The 16321-nt window shown below is 41.4% G+C and overlaps 1 protein-coding gene across 4 annotated transcripts in view; it reads left to right on the forward strand.

Annotated features, from left to right (window-relative positions):
- The window catches only part of OSBPL10 (oxysterol binding protein like 10), a 285409-nt gene that overhangs the window by 67929 nt on the left and 201159 nt on the right, over positions 1–16321 (forward strand). The window contains exon 1 of one of the 4 annotated variants that reach the window (XM_070575907.1): positions 1594–1960. The exons of the other annotated variants lie outside the window; for them this stretch is intronic. The gene's annotated coding sequence lies outside the window, so the exon portion shown is untranslated. Of the gene's footprint in view, positions 1–1593; positions 1961–16321 lie in introns of those variants that run through there. 4 annotated transcript variants of the gene reach the window in all.

Below are 16321 nucleotides of genomic sequence, written 5' to 3' on the forward strand. Positions count from 1 at the left end.
GATCAGGGATAAGTACCTTGGGTAAGATGCAGAATCAATGATTTTAAGCTTTCCTGTCCTGGTGCCGGAGCCTCATAAATATTCACAGAGTCCAATAATGTCCTTGGTTCTGGAGAATAGTTTGGGCTTTAAAGAGTTTTGTATTCTGATTGGGATGATGGTGATAATAGATGAATGAGACAATGATAATGAAGGGACAAGTCTTTGTTTACTGATCTTTTAGGCTGGGCCCATCAGGGAGCATGTATTAGCCTCTGTGTGCACGATACTGTGCCAAGCCCAGATCCATGCTTAATTGAGAGACATGGCCCCAGAGGAGTTTCCAGGTTAGTAGGCAGAGATAGTCACAGAAGTGAAAATAATAGTAGGGAACCGAATGACTTCCCACTTCTGCAGCTCCATCGCTTTGCTAGTGGGAGTGTTGATGAAGGATTAATCCTGGCTGAGGGTGGTAGGAGTGGGTGGGTCATCTATCTTTTATGAACAACTATTTAGACGTTGTGGGGAGGGTATGAGAAATGTGAAGAAAAGTGAAAAAAGATTTGCTTTTTCGTTCCCTTCTTGTGAAGTGCATTGTTTTGTTTGCTCTTGCCTGGCAAACTGAACTGGCAGATAATCCACAGAGCAAACTAAAGGGATGGAGTGCCCATCCTGGATATTAACATTTTCGAGCACACTGTCTTTAATGTTGTTTGTGAAATCTAAAACAGTTTGGGGGGGACTCCCCAAACTCATGTTGGTTCTGTAAGAGAGTAGGTTGATAAGGTTGATCAGTGGCAACTGGTGCTCAAAACTTAGGCTAGACCATTCCCAACAGTGGGGAACATAAATCTCTTCATTCTTCTTTTTCTCCTGTTTTTCGAGGTGATAGGAAGAGCCAGAACAGTTAATCGAGTGACAGTTGCTTGTCAGGGAATGTTTGACTGTCTTGCTAAGAAAGCTTAGATATTTTTTCTAGAGACAGTATAATGGAGATTTCAAACTAGATTTGGAAAATATCATAGTTGATGTTTTGAATTCAGCTGATACTGATTAATCTCCATTCTCCTGTCTCCTTAGACCTTAGCTTATTATTGAGATGAGCAATCATCAGATTCCTTGCCATGGTGCTCTTTGTGGAATGCCACATGTTCTTTGACACATTGGTAAGTTTACTGTCATCATATGACTTGAAGACTAGGAAGTCACGTCTTGTGTGTATCCAGTACGCTTTCAGAAACACTTGCCCCTGAAAAGATAAGTTATGTAGGCAAGACTGGGATTTTTTAAAAGGGTGATGGGTATTTCCTTAGTTTATTTGACAAATAATTATATATATTATAATTATATAGAATTATATAGAATTACTATATATATACTATATATATGTAGTGCTTGCCATGTTGCCAGACACTTTTCTAAGCATTTTACAAATAATAATGTGTTTAATCCTCATAAAAATCCTGAGAGGTAGATGCTTTTATTACCTGATTCGTTTGTTTCTTATATGCTTGTTCTCTATCCAAGTGGCAGCTGTAGTCACATGTTTGTAGCTGCTTCTAGTTTAAGAAAAATTCTTTGGAGAAAACCTCATAACTGACAATTCTGTCCCTTAGCTGACGTCTCCTCTTCCTCCCTAGAAAATTGGGGAAGTTCCACCTTTATTTAAGCTCAGCGGCAAAACACCATCTGTTTGCACAGGCGCAGATCTGACAAGGTCAGACCAGACTGGAAATGATTTTGCGTCAGGATCCCTGAGAGTCTGTGGAATTTCAGCCCACTCTGTCCTCCGTTTGGGATTCTGTGTTCCCCAGAGAGCATATGTGGGCCCGCCGCCACCCGGGGGGACCTGGAGGACCTCCAGGCGGTTTGGCTTTTGGACTCAGTGTTGTGGTCACGGTGGATCATGTTGCCTGGAGGCTCTGGAGCCTGTGCTGGGGGAACAGTTGAGATTTTAATCTCGTTTTGCGTGGCGTTTTTGGTACGTTTGACCCTTTCAGGTTAGTTTAATTAAATGCCAAATAGAGCTAGCCAGCAAGTGGATTTTGTTTTGGAAATGTGTCTGTTTTTCTTTGTGGTTGCCTGATCTGATTGCCCGTTTATCATTTTGGCTTTATTCTTGGATTCGTGCCTGGGACTCATTGCCCGGCCTGCTCTGTCTTTGCTCGCCAGCCCTGAGATACGCTGACTTGGTGGCTATTATGCTCCCACTCAGGTTTTGGTTTCCTGCCAGTCTGGGAGGCTTGGGATCCCATGCTGGGGGAAGGTATTCAAGCAATAAAGCCAAAGCTGGGTGTGAGAAGGCGGATGAAGCAGGTGTGGGGGAACCAGAGAGAGTGAGCGAGCCAGCTGCCCACAGCGGCCGGAAGAGGCAGGATACGAGATCTCTCCTTGGTGAAACCCATCAGGCCTATGAGAATTCTCTGGACAGTAGTGTTTGAACATTCCTCTTTCTGCTCCTCTCCTTCCCTTCTCCTAGGTGTTCGCTGCCTACGGAATCCTTTGAGGAGAAATTACTCCTGGGCAGTCTTGGTTCGAGGGTTTTAGCAGACATCTCACCTTTGACTTCCAGTCTGAATATTCGACATTTCCTGACCCACCAGTGTTCCCTCCCACCCACGCCCCTGCTTGTAGAAAATTGTTTAAAGTTGAAACCCTTTGTTCTGAAGTGGAGGATTTAGTATGCTGCTATGTTTCTGAGAGAGGCAGGATAGTGTAGTGGTTAGGGGCCACATTGCCTAGGTTCACATAGTCTCAGAGAGATGATACAAGAATGATACGAGGTTGCCTGCTCACTTATACTTATTTCAGAAGGTTCTGTGCCATGCAATAAAGCAAGAAAAGGAAATGAGAAGCAATTAGAGGAAGAGAGAGTAGTCCTTCTCAAAACCTGTGCCTTGGTTCCTCACCTTTAGGAAGGGGTAATAGTACCTACATCAGAGGGTTAGACAAATCTTAGCAATTGTTATCTTCTCTACCTTCCCCGCTCTCCTCCACAGAGGGATCATGAGATGAAAGCTGTGGAGATTTTTGTCTTTTTTTCCCCCAGGGCTGTATTCCTGGCACCTAGAATGGTGCCTGGTACTAAGTAGGTGCTCAGCATATCTGTGGAATGAGTAGTGTAGGAAAGACCATGTGAATACACCTTGCTATGTCCTCTTGTATTCCATGCATCTTTGGAACAGAGAGGGGATCAAGGAGGAAGGGCATGGAACTGGAAGTGTTGGAAAAGTTCAAGAACTGATAAATCCTCCATCTTTCTACATGCACTCAGCTTTCTGATCGTTGAGCTGGCTGTTCTTCACTGCCGCCTGTGGAATCTGAGACTTCATGGAAGGATGCCCAGGGCACTGGTGACTGACGTGGCTGGGGGAGGGTGGGTGGGAGCATACTGCATTAGGACTGGCAAGGAGCAACCTCTTAGATAGCACTCTTCACATGCCACGCCCATCATTAACGTGCTTTATGTACATTAGCTCATTTAAGCCTTAGCACAGCTCTGTGCACAGTTGGGAAATGGAGCCACTGAGACTTGTCCAAGATGATGCAGTATTATAAATATTTATTAAATACCTTTTCTTTTGGTGCTAAGCATTTATGCTAGGCCCCGAGGAGCCAGCAGTGAAGAGACCTGTTGTGGTTCCTGTCCTCGAGGAGTGTACAGTCCAGTGAGTGGACAGTTTAACAAATAATCCCATAAATAATTACAAAGATTGATGCCTTGTGAGAAATACTGGGGAGAGAGTATGCTGTGGGGTGGAGTGACAGGGGGCCTGGTGTAGATTGGTGGGGAAGAGAAGGCTTCGCTGAAGGGCAGACACTTATAAGGTGAGATCTCTGAAAGGACAAGTAAGAACTAGCCAGACTGAGAGTAGGGACCAGGTTTCCAGGTAGTGGGAACAGCATCTGTTCAGTGATGCTGAAACAGTAGACACTCTGAGTCAATAAAGATGTGGAAACTGGTAGATGGCCACGGTGGCAGGAGCAGAGGGAATAAGGAGGAGATTGACTGAGAGGTGAGCTGAGTTGCATCATGCAAGATCTTTAGGCCCATTAAAGATTTGGGATTTTATATTGAATGCAGTGGGAAGCCATTTAAGGGTTTTAATCAGGAGTGCATGGTGATCTCATTTACAGTTAAAAAAAAATCATTATGTTGAGTAGAGGGAAAATGGATTAGTAGTAAGTGAGAATGGACGTGGGGAGATAAGCAAGAAAACTTTATGCTTTGACTACAGGGTTTAAAAGTGTATCCAAAATCCATATAATCACTTCAATAGATGCTGAAAGACATTTTACAAAAATCAATATCTATTTTTATTAAGCTTTTGATTTTGAAATATTTTTAGGTTTATAGAAGAGTTGCAAAAATAGTAAGAACATTCTCATATACTATTCCCTCAGCTCTCTCTAATCAACATTTATTTTTAATTAGCACTCCTAATAAATTAGAAATGGATACTGCTTTATTATATTGAAGTATATCTCTGGAACAAGCAGCCAGCATCATACTGAATGGTAAATACTAAAAGTGTTTCCGTTTAAGACAGGAATGATACAGGGTTGCCTGCTCACTTATACGTATTTCAGAACACTATATGCCATGCAATAAGGCAAGAAAAGGAAATGAGAAGCAGTTAGAGGAATCCTTCTCAATACCTGTAACACCCAAAAGAGTCAGTTGAAAAACTCCTAAAACTGAGCAATTAATGAAATGGTAAAATTATGAAATAAATATCTAAAAATGTATACCAATGTAATAGAGATAAATAATTGCTACTTAAAGCAACTAACTGCAGTGGGTTTGACCCCTATATTGTGTAATTTCTCCTTGGAGGACCAGCCTGAGAATTGGGGAGATATAAGGATCTCGGAGAACAATGGGTCTGGTATGAGGAGAGGCCAAAGGCTGAGTAGAAAAACCGACTAGTGAGAAATTCCTCATGGTGGGCACAGTCTGAAGACAAGGAGGTGGAAATTTCAGCAGAGGCAGGTCTGCAGACAAGAAGGGACAATGCTATAATAAATGATTTGTTTTTTAAAGTTTCATTTTTTACCTTTGTTGTTATATAGAAATACAGTTTTAAAAATAGTTTATCATATTGCTAAGGTCTTTTTTTTTTTTTTAAAGATTGGCACCTGAGCTAACAACTATTGCCAATCTTCTTTTTGTCTTTTTTCCTTCTTCTTCTCCCCAACCCCCCAGTACATAGTTGTATATTCTAGTTGTGAGTGCCTCTGGTTGTGCCATGTGGGACATTGCCCTAACATGGCCCGACGAGGGTGCCATGTCCACGCCCAGGATCTGAACCGGCGAAACCACAGGACTCAATTACTCGGCTGGGGCCGGCCTCTGCTAAGGTCTTTTTAGTTGTAGTTGTTTTCTGTTGAAATTTTTCCTGTGCTTTACATAGACATTCATATTCTTGCCAATTCTTAGAGTTTTTGTTTTTCTTTTATTACTATACTAGCCCTATACTATACTAGGACTTTAGTACTGTTGTTGAATGGAAGTAATGATTGTGAGCATTCTTGTCTTGATTTTAGTAGGAAAGCCTTATCATTTTCAGCTTTTACTTTTAGGGTTGCTGTGCGTGTCGGTATGCGCATGTGAGTGCGTGTATGTGTTTTAGATACCTTTTATCACTTAAGGCAGTTTTCTATTTCTGGTTTGCTAAAAGTTTTTTTTTTTTCACTCCTGTAAGTGGATATTAAACATTCACATCATTTTTCTGGATTTCTTGAAATGATCATGGCTTTTCTTCTTAATTTCTTAGAAAAAAATTTTTTTTTGGTCTTACAATCTATTTTTTCTGATAATGGTTACTGTAGGCCTGGTATATCTGTTTCTGTCCTCTTACTTTTGTTCCTTCTGCCTTAGGGATGTGTTTGGATTAAAAAAAAATCTATTTATTCACAGTACCTGTTGTTTAACTGCCAAGCATAGTTCATTTATATTTTTTGTGATTATTGATATATTTGGACGTATTTGTGCCATTGTAATCACTGGTTTCCGTTTGTCCCATTGTTTTCCCCTTGTCTTTTTTGAGATAGATTGAATTTTTTATTGCTTTGTCTATATACCATTTTTTCTTTCTGCTGGTTTGGAATTTACAGACTATTATTTTATTGGCTTTCCTTGAAATTTTTCAATGCATATTGAGCTTTAAAAAGTGTAAAGTTGGAGCCAGCCCCATGGCTGAGTGGTTAAGTTTACCTGCTTTGCTTTAGCGGCCCAGGGTTTCGCCCATTTGGATCCTGGGAGTGAACATGGCACCGCTCATCAGGCCACGCTGAGGCAGCATCCCACATGTCACAACTAGAAGGACCCACAACTAAAATATACAACTATATACTGGGGGGATTTGGCGAGAACAAAAAAGCGTAAAGTTAACTGTTTCAGTCCCCTTCCCAAACCCAGTTAAAAGTTTCAGTGATCCCTCCTATCTTACATGCTGTTGTTCATTATTTTAATTCTGTCCTTTAAAAAATTGCACAAGTTAGACTTTTTATTCTTTTAGCATTTTATTTTATTTTATTCTTTATTATGTTTTTGTTTACCTATAAAGGTATCTCCTTCTTATTCTTAAAGAACTTTTCTGGGCACACGATTTACAATTGACAGCTATTATTCTCTCCGTGTTTTGATGGTGTTGTCCTCTGGCCGCTGCTGTTTCTGTGGAGAAACATGCTGTCATTCTGATTGTCATTCCTTTGTAGAGGATCTGAACTTTCTCTTTGACTGCTTTCAAGATCTTCCCTTTGGTGTTTGTGGTTTCTCTCTGATGTGAGTAGCTGTGAATTTCTTTTTATTTGTAATGCTTGGGATACACTGGAATCCATTTTGGAAAATTCACAGCTGTTATTTGCTTCATTATTGCCTTTCCTTCATTCTCTCTGTTTGGTTGCCTGGTACTCTAATTAGATCAATGTTTGACCTCCTGACCTCCCAGCATCCCTCCTCCGGTTTCTGTCTATCTTCTGTCATAGCCACACTTTTGGTAGTTTCTTTGAATATATCTTTTAGTGTACTTACTCTCTTTTTAGCAGTTTCTAATCTGCTGCTTTACCCATCAAGAGAGTCTTTTAATTAAAAAATTGTAATTGTCATTTCTGGAGGATGGTTTTGCCTGCTCTTTCCTGATAGTCTCTTGTTAACTGCACATCTTCGTGTTTGCATCCTGTATTTCATTAAAGATTTCCAAACAAGTTCTGCATTCTGTGTCTGACAGATTCAATACCTGCCCTTCTGGGAGATCTGAATGCATCGTTTGTTGTTTCTGCTAAGCCCCACTCATAGTGGCTTGCCTTCTTTCGAGCTAGGTCATCTTTGATTCTGAACTTGTTGCTTGAACTTATTCTGTGGGAGGCCTGAGGATATACATCAGGGATGCTTACTCCACAGAGGATTTACTTTTGCTTCTTATAGTAGCCAGGGGGCACCACTGATTTGAGACTACTTCAGACCCCTTGAGGGTCTTGGCTTAGTGGGGATCCCAGGTGTGGCTTCTCCTAAGCCTGGGAAAAACCTGGCCCAAGGCTCAGGATCCCAGTAGCATGCTGCTGTCACTTAATCTGCTCTCAAGATGGCCAATCCTGCTGCTCCCAGCTGCCCGCTGCCCTGGCACCATATGGGCACATGTGTGCAGCATTCCTAGGAAACCTCCGTGGTTTCTTGTGAGTAGAGTTTAATTACTGCACCAGGAAAATTCCTCAAAACTCCCATTGTCCATGCTACCAGAAGTGAAAGGACTTGAGAATATCTTTTTTCATCTTCACATTTAATGATAATTCAGCTAAATACCAAACTAAGGGTTCCAAGATCTTTTCCTTTATATTTTGAAAATATCATGCTTTTGTCTTCTTCCATCCAGTGTTGCTGTTGAAAACTCTGATGTCAATCTCATATTTTTTCTTTATGGGTTTTCTGCTTTTTCTCTTTGGAAGTTTTTAGCTTTTTGTCTTTTTCTTTGATTTAAAATTTTACCGTAACAGATCTAGGTGGGGCTTTTCCTTATTCAGCTTTTTTGGGACTCTGTAAATTCTTTCAATCTAAAGTGTTAGATCTTTCTTTGTGGCCAATTCCTGGTCCTTGTTTCTTTAAATATTTTCTCTTCTCCTTTTATTCTTTTTTTGCTCTCTGGAACTGCTGTGAGATGGATGTTGGCACGTCTGTTTTATCACATTTTTTCCATTTTTAAAATCCGTTCGTGTTGCCTTTAGCGAGAGTGCCTTGATCAATCTTCCAGCTCACCAATTCATTCTTCCACCTCATTCTGCTCTCTACCAATCCTTTAAGTGCCCTTTTTCAAAACTTATTTTTCAAACACAGTATTTTCAATTGGTGGTTCCAACTGCTTCTTTCTACTCCACTCCATAGGTCACTGAGGCTGTTTAAAATATTTAAGTTTTTGTTCTTTGTTTTCGTTAGGCTTGCTTCTTCCAGTGTAAATTGTCTCATTCTTTTTTGTCCCTCTCATGGCACTCATACTTCTCTGATATCTGGTTCTTTTTGCCATTGGCACGTACCTTTTATTACTTGGTAAGGTTTAGCTGCCTTCCTGTTTTCAGGCTGGGAGAAGAGAGACAGCTCAGGCACTTGCCATCCTCCCCGATGAGATAACCTGTGGGGGCAGGTGCCCTCAGGACTGAAGTGCACTCCTGTTTTTCCCTTCCCTCGCTCTCTTTCCTCCCCATCCTCCCCAGGACTTGACCTGAATCTTTGTTAACTGTGCCTGGCTGTGGCCTATGGAGAGAGTTGAGGCGGGAAGGAGGAGTGGTCAGGAGCTGGCTGGCCCATTGTGCTTGTTCCTGTTGGTGACCCACCTAAGCCAGGTACTGCCCAGATATCAGGGCAGCCCTTCAAGCTGGTGCTTCTGCTTATCTGGCAGTAATAGTGACATGGGTTGGCCCAGTTACAGGACTTTCCTGGAATCCGTCCCTCCTCTGTGGCTGCGTCTGCCGCTAATCTTCTCTGCCTCCAGCCTGTCCCTGCACCTGGGAACCCAGTCACCTCTACTCTCCACTCCAGTCTCTCAGCTCTCTTTCTTTTCTGTGTCATCTCCAGGATTGGATTCCAAGGAGCGAGCCAGAAGATGTGCTGGTTCTCCAGCTTGTCCAGAAGTGGAAGCAGTGATCTGAAATTCGTGGATTTGTAAAGAAAGAATGCCCTCCTTTGCAGAAAATACCAGTAGTTTACATTTAATTAGTCCTCTGGAATGGGGTCTTTATGCTTGGAACCTGGAGCATTTGATCCCCAAATGGATATAATCTTAAACTATCTCTGGGGGAATAATGATTGTTTTTATGTCGAGTCTGAAAAATGAGGCAATAACTCTTTATCCTCTACGAAGTGTGATGGCGATCGATCATGTGAGAATCTAAAGGGCGGCCGTGTTTTGAAAGCTTTATGATCAATGATGAATGCTTCGTTTATACGTCTGTCATACAGTTCTTGGAGTTTGAGTTTCTTGAAATTAATGCAGCACTCTTCTTGATGATCATAAACAGGAAGTGTAGAATGTACTAAGCATAATTTCTAGTGCAGTGTGTATATGTGTGTGTAATGGGGATATGGCAGTAATGTGGAGTTATTCTCAGCAATTAATTACTGAGTGCATTCTGAAACACTATTTAGATTTGAGTAGGTTAACTTTCAGTTAATAACACTATATTAATTCACCACGTCACCATATGGTTTCCCCTCATCCGTGTTACTTTTTCTGGGTTCTGCATTATGGTTACCCCAAATAATTGTAGTGGTTATATAGTTTGCTTTTGCTTGTGGAACAAATTTGTGTATCTTTTCAGATAACTTAATTATAAGCTTCTTCAGGGCAGGAACTGTGACCTGTTTACTAGTGTATAAGCATGTGGCATATGGTAGGCTTGCTAAATATTTGTGGAAATAGTAAGCATTTTAATCGTCTGTTTTAAAGATGTTCATACTGGCACAGAAAGTTGAGTCAGATGGGTTGATGTGTCAATTAGGACTTGTGTTCAGCTGTTATTAATAGATCTGTATAAAGGTGGAGTCAGCCACTGGTTCTCAAATTTGGCTGCAATTGCAGTCACCTGGGGAGCCTGGAAAAACTACCGGTACCGAGGTCTCACCCCAGAGAGTCTGATTTAATTGGTCTAAATGCGTGCTGGGGAATGGGAGATGGAAAAAGTCTCCAGGTGTGTTAGTCTCCTCGGACGGCTATAACAAGATACCTCAGACCAGGCGTCTTAAACAACAGAACTTTATTTCTCACAATTCTGGAGGCAGGAAAGTTCAAGATGAAGGGGCCGGGAAGGTAAGTTTCATTCTTAGCCTTCTTCCTTTGGTTTGTAGATGCCCGCCATCTTGCCGTGAGCTCTCACGTCTCTCTGGTGTCTTTGTGTCTCTTCTTATAAGGACGCTAATCCTATTATATGAGGCCCCACCTTTTTGACCTCATTTAACTCTAATTTCTTCCTTCTAGGCCCTGTCTCCAAATACAGTCACATTGAGGGTTAGGCCTTCAACATAGGAATTTGGGGGGCACAAAATTCAGTCCATAACACCAGGTGATTCTAATATGTAGCCTTTACTTTTGTGTCACAGAAAAGAAGTTTGAGGTAAGTTTTTCAGGGTTGGTTTGGGGGTTCCACAGATTTCAGAGACCCAGGCTCCTTCGAACTTTATGCTTAACCATCCCTGGGGTATGGCCATCTCTGCAAAGTCCAAGAGGAATGTTGGAATTCCAGCCACAACATCCATCTTCCCAAAAAGCAGGTAGAGGAGAGGAAGGAGTCTAAATCGTCACTGTTCCTCATTAGCTAGAGCTTAGTCAGATGACCATACCTAGCTGAAAGGAAGACTGGGAAATGTATTCTGGCATAGTGTATTGGGCCCAGCTAAAAATTGATTTGCTGTCTTGATTTGAGAAGAGAAAATGGATATTTGGTGGTTAGTCAGCTGTCTCTTCCATACTCGGTTGCAGACCATGAGTTAATCAGTGCCAGAGCTGAGGTTGCAGACCCTGTTTCAACCCAGTAATCGTTCCACTGTTCCCAGTAAAAATGGGACATAGATATTGGGAAACACCTGGTGGACTTAGGTGATATGTTTGGAAAATAAGAGAGATTATTTTCCTGTCTCTCTTGGGCTTGCTACATCAACAAGAACTGATTAGCTTGACAATAAAGTAGGGTCGCAGAAATTCATGAATCTTGGAATAAACAGATAAATCAGTGTATGGTCACAAATAGGACATGTTTCAGTTCTTATCTTACTGACATTTTGTTAGCATTCGACACAGTTGATCACTCCCCTCCTTACTTAAACATTCTCTTTCTGAGATTCTGGTTTTCCTCCTACTTCTCTGTCTTGTTTTCTCTGTCTCTTTTGCTGTTGATGTTAGAGTTCCTCAAGTCTTGTTCCCAGGTCCACTCCTGTCTGTCTTCCTTTCTCCTGCCTGTATACTCTTTTTGTGCACTCTTATCCATGCCTGTGGCGTCGGTGGCTATGTATTTACTGAAGGTGATTTCAACTTTCCATCTCCGGCTCATACCTCCTCTGGGCGCCAGATGCATTTATCCAATTGCTAGTCAGTATGTCTTGGAAGTTTTAAAGAATCTCAAGTGCAACACTCCTAAAACGGACTTCCCAGTTCGTCATCGAGTCTTGTCACTTGTACCCCTGCAGTAATTCTGCCACCTCCACCCTGGTCTAGACTATTGCCAGCTATAACTTATATGCCATAAAATTTACCCATTATAAGTGTACAATTCAATAATTTTTAGTTAATTTATACAATTGGGCAACTGTCGCCACAATTTGGCTTGAGAATATTTCTATCACCAAAATAATTCCCTGTAGCCAGTTTGTAGTTAATCCACTCCCTTCCTCAGCCCAGACAGCTGCTGATCTGCTTTTTGTCTCTATAGATTTTCCTTTTCTGGACACTTCATACAAAAGAAATCATATATGTAATCTTTTGTATCTGGCTTCTTTCATTTAGCATAATATTTTTGATGTTCACTTCTGTTGTAGCCTGTATCAGTATTTTGTTCTTTTTATTCTTAGATAGTATTCCATTGTATGGCTATATCACATTTTTTTTTATCCATTCACCAGTTTAGGGACGTTTTGTCCTTGGGAACTACCGAGCTAGGTCACATTCTACTCTTTTCTTACCATGAGACACTGACGTAGTTATAGGTCTGCTTTCATTTTAGTGAATATTTTGCTGTCGGTGCCCCCCATCAGTGTGTCTGCCCCTCCCTGCTGATGTATTCTTAGCATTTGGCACACAGTGCCTAGAACATTGTAAATTCTTTTTTTTAAAGAAATGAGTGAGTTCTTGGGAATAAAAATTTTTGAACCGAAGCTAGCTTTCTCAGTAAGTTGGACTTCTATAGGTCTTCTTTAGCTCCCAGTCGAGTCAGTGTACCCACAATGCTTTATCCATATCGCAGGACCTTTTACGGTTCACCGCATTGAGAACCAGATGAGTCCTTGCCAAAGAATATTTCCATGGTATCTCCAAAAAAGCACAAATACAGGCTGTTCTTCTAAGTTTTGTCTTGTTGGCATTGTAGTCAGTTAGCTAAACTGCTGAGCCAAGGCAATATGAGCATCAGCATCAGATCCGATTTACTGTCTGCATTTAGAAATGTGATGTGTACTTCTGAAAGTTCTTGTTCTGTAACCAGATGGACCTTTAGGCACAGGGATATTGGGACGGTCTGCAAAAGAGGATTTGCCAGCTTTCTGCTTTTGCAGATGTGGGCATCAAGGCTCAGAGTAGGTAAGTATCTTGGCCAAGGTCACAAAAGTGAGAACCAGAGGCTTTCAAAGTGTGGTCCTACCAGCAGCTTCAGCATCACCTGGGAAGTTGTTAGAAATTCAAATTTTCCTGTTCTACCCCGGACCTTCTGAGTAGGAAGCTCTGGGGGAGGAACCCAGGAAGCTGTGTTTTAACAAGATTCCAGGTGATTCTTATACAGCTGAAGTTTGAAAACCATGGGTCTAGGTCACAGTCAGACCTGTTGTTAGCAAATCACACCTCTTTCCTCTGTGCTGTGTAACCCCTAGGGAAAAACAAAGGCTGCTTGGATCCAGGGACAGTGGTGTTTAGGGCCTGACTTAGTAGGATATTTGGGGGAAAAGCTGAGCCTAGGGGCCTGCCTGTGATCCGAATTGCTTCTCCTTGTCTCCACGGGCCAGCTTCCCATCTCTCTTCCTCTTGGTGGGTTCTAAGCTGGGAATGCCCACCCATCGTTACCTCAGGGCTTTCGCCAGTGTCAGAATCTTTTTCAGTGTGACTTGATGTGTATGTTCAAGCTTCTGGTACAAAGCAGAGACTTGAATCAAGACTCAGCCCATCTCTAGGATCCCCAGGTAAATTCCCTGTGTTGTTGATGGCAAGAATGAAAATGTGAATTTTGAGCATTAAGACACATCTTGATATTTTACAGTTTACTTAAAATAGTCTGAAGTTCTCACCTAAAGACACTGGAAACTCAAGAGTTAATAGAAGCTCAGAAGGTGACAAGGCAATATTCTGAGAGCCTGTATTAATCCTTGTTAGACAGGTCTCAGTTCTTGCTTTTGGTATTAAATCACCTACTCTTTAAAAGCAGATTGAATCTCATCGTAGATCAAATCCAAGTGCAGTGCGTCAAACCTTGTGTTAAAGTTCACTTTGACTTATGCTGGTGCTTTATCAGGTGGTCCCCGAGGCGGCAGCCACCGGGCTGGTGGCTCTTAATCTTCAGGTGCTTCATTCAGCCCTGCCTCGGGGCCTCTCTGTGCAACGAGCACCTGCATAATGCTATTAGATGATCTGATTATGCAGGAACTCGAGGCCAGGCGATTGTGTAACTTTTCTTTAAATCTTTCTTGAAAATACTTCCAAAGTGACAGAGCCAAGAAATGCACTGCCTGGACTGTTGGGATTTAGGAACTGGGCTGTGGCTCTTTCAGACCAAGACAAAAAGGAGATCGGCTCACCCTTAAGTAATATATTCTGCTTGGTTGTATGGGCACGTGGGTTCTCAGATGTTTGCTGAATGAATGATTAGGGGGAAAAGCTTAAAAGACTAGAAGAAAAACAGGGTGATGAATAACACTGTGAGGTTTTATCCTGACTCTGATTTTGCACTGGTTCTGATACTTTAGAGTAATTTAGGGAAACTTTGAAATTCACATTCCTGATTTCCTGACCTCATCCACAGAGACTGTGATTCTCTACATATGGGTCGGGAGTCAGGAATCCATGCTTTTACCAAGCTGCCCGCCTGATTCAGAAGCAGAAAGTAGCTCACCGAAACTGTAAGAAACGTTCTTTTGAGAAGACAGACATTAACGTTCTGGTTTTAAAACTATACTTTATTGGTTGTTTTAAAATTTAATTTATGGATTATTTTTTACTTCAGAGATGTTTTTATTTTTTTATTTAGAAATGTGTGTCATACTTAATGGTTTTGCCTCTCGTCATGCCCTCCCCACCTAACAGTTTAAAAGTATTCACCGATATTTTCTCATAATACTAATAACAGAAAATTGTTATATAATACATCATATGGTATAATTATAAAGTATATATAATTATATATCATATTATAATTAATTATATATCATATATTACATTATTAAAAGTAATCCTATCTATTTTTTTAAAAATTTGTCTTTATCATACTAGACGTTTATTTTGCTATAAGGTGTAGTTAAAGAATTAGACCTGTAAAATTTCTACTTTTGAATGTTCGATGGTTCTTTTAGCTGTTTTGGAAAATGTTCCATGCACATTTAAAAAGTCTTGTTTTTCCTTGGGACATATAATTTGTAAAACTTAAAACTTGTGATTGTAGTGCTTTGAATTTATATTCTTATGTTTTCTGCATGTCTGTCAAATACTGGGTGATAGGAGGATTCTAAAATCTCCCAATGTGATTGTGTTTGATTTTCTTCTTATATGTCTATCAGTTTGCTTTATGTGTTTTTGACCCTATGTTTTTGGATCTTTGCAGTAGAAACTGTATTTTAATCAACACACAACATCTTAATGATGTAGAGCCATGGGCTATGAAGCCGGATTGCCTAGGTTAAAATCTGGGCCCGCCCATCATTTTCTCTGTGTGTTAAGATCTTGAGCACGTTGTTAACTTTTCTATGCCTGAGGTTTTTTGTCTGTAGAAAGAGGTTCTGATCACATCTACTTCCTGGGATTGGCGGGAGCTATAAACGAGTTAATATGTGCAGCACACAATGTGTGACGCAGAGAAAGTGCCCTGTAAACATTAGCAATGATTGTTTTTTTTTTAATGATTGGCAACAGATGTTAGCTCAGGTGCCAAGCCTTTTTTTTTTTTTTTTAAGCTTCTCTCCAAAGCCCCCCAGTACACAGTTGTATATTCTAGTTGTGAGTGCCTCTGGTTGTGCTATGTGGGACGCTGCCTCAGCATGGCCTGATGAGCGGTGCCATGTCTGCCCAGGATCCGAACCAGTGAAACCCTGGGCCGCTGAAGCTGAGCACGCGAACTTAACCACTCGGCCACGGGGCTGGCCCCAGCAATGATTTTTATGAATGGTTTAGTTTGTATAGCTTTAAGATGCCTCAAGGTTAGCATAGTGGTTCTGCTGTAGACAGACCACATTATGGTAAATTTTTCTGATATATTGGGGTTGAACTTGTTGTAGTGCACACCTAATATGTTTAATAATGGGTGGAGTGCTTATGTAATAGAGTATATTTTTCCCCTGGTTGGTGATGAACCTTGGGGTCCTCTGACAATTTAGGACTTTCTGGAGTGTGTTGGAATCTCTTTCTCTTCGTGGTTTGGGGGATGGTGGTGGCAGTGGTGGAAATCTCTGGTCGCACATGAGTAGTAGGTAACTGAGAGATGTAAGAAGGCACCTGCATTTCTCCAGCCACGGCCACAAATTCTGTGAGTTGAGAGGATTCCAAACTTTAAAGCTTGGCTAGGATCGAGGTTGCCTGTCTATGCTCTGTCTTGGAACCTCTTGTGAGGTTTTGGCGCTAGGATCCAGCATCTTTTTCAGGAAGTTTGGTTATCGTGAGAGAAATTCCGGAAGATTTATTCTTCTCTTCCAAGCCAGAAACTCTAAGGGTTTTGAATGTGAACTCTTCTGAGGTGAGGAGGCCACAATGATCAAGGTGTTACAGGTCCACCTGGGGATGCGTAGACATTCTTTTTTTTTTTTTTTTGAGGAAGACTAGCCCTGAGCTAACGTCTACCAATGCTCCTGTTTTTGCTGAGGAAGACTGGCTCTGAGCTAACAGCCGTGCCCATCTTCCTCTATTTTATACGTGGGACGCCTACCACAGCATGGCTTTTGCCAGTGGTGACA

Source organism: Equus przewalskii, chromosome 15, assembly GCF_037783145.1.
Source record: "Equus przewalskii isolate Varuska chromosome 15, EquPr2, whole genome shotgun sequence".
NCBI lineage: Eukaryota > Metazoa > Chordata > Mammalia > Perissodactyla > Equidae > Equus > Equus przewalskii.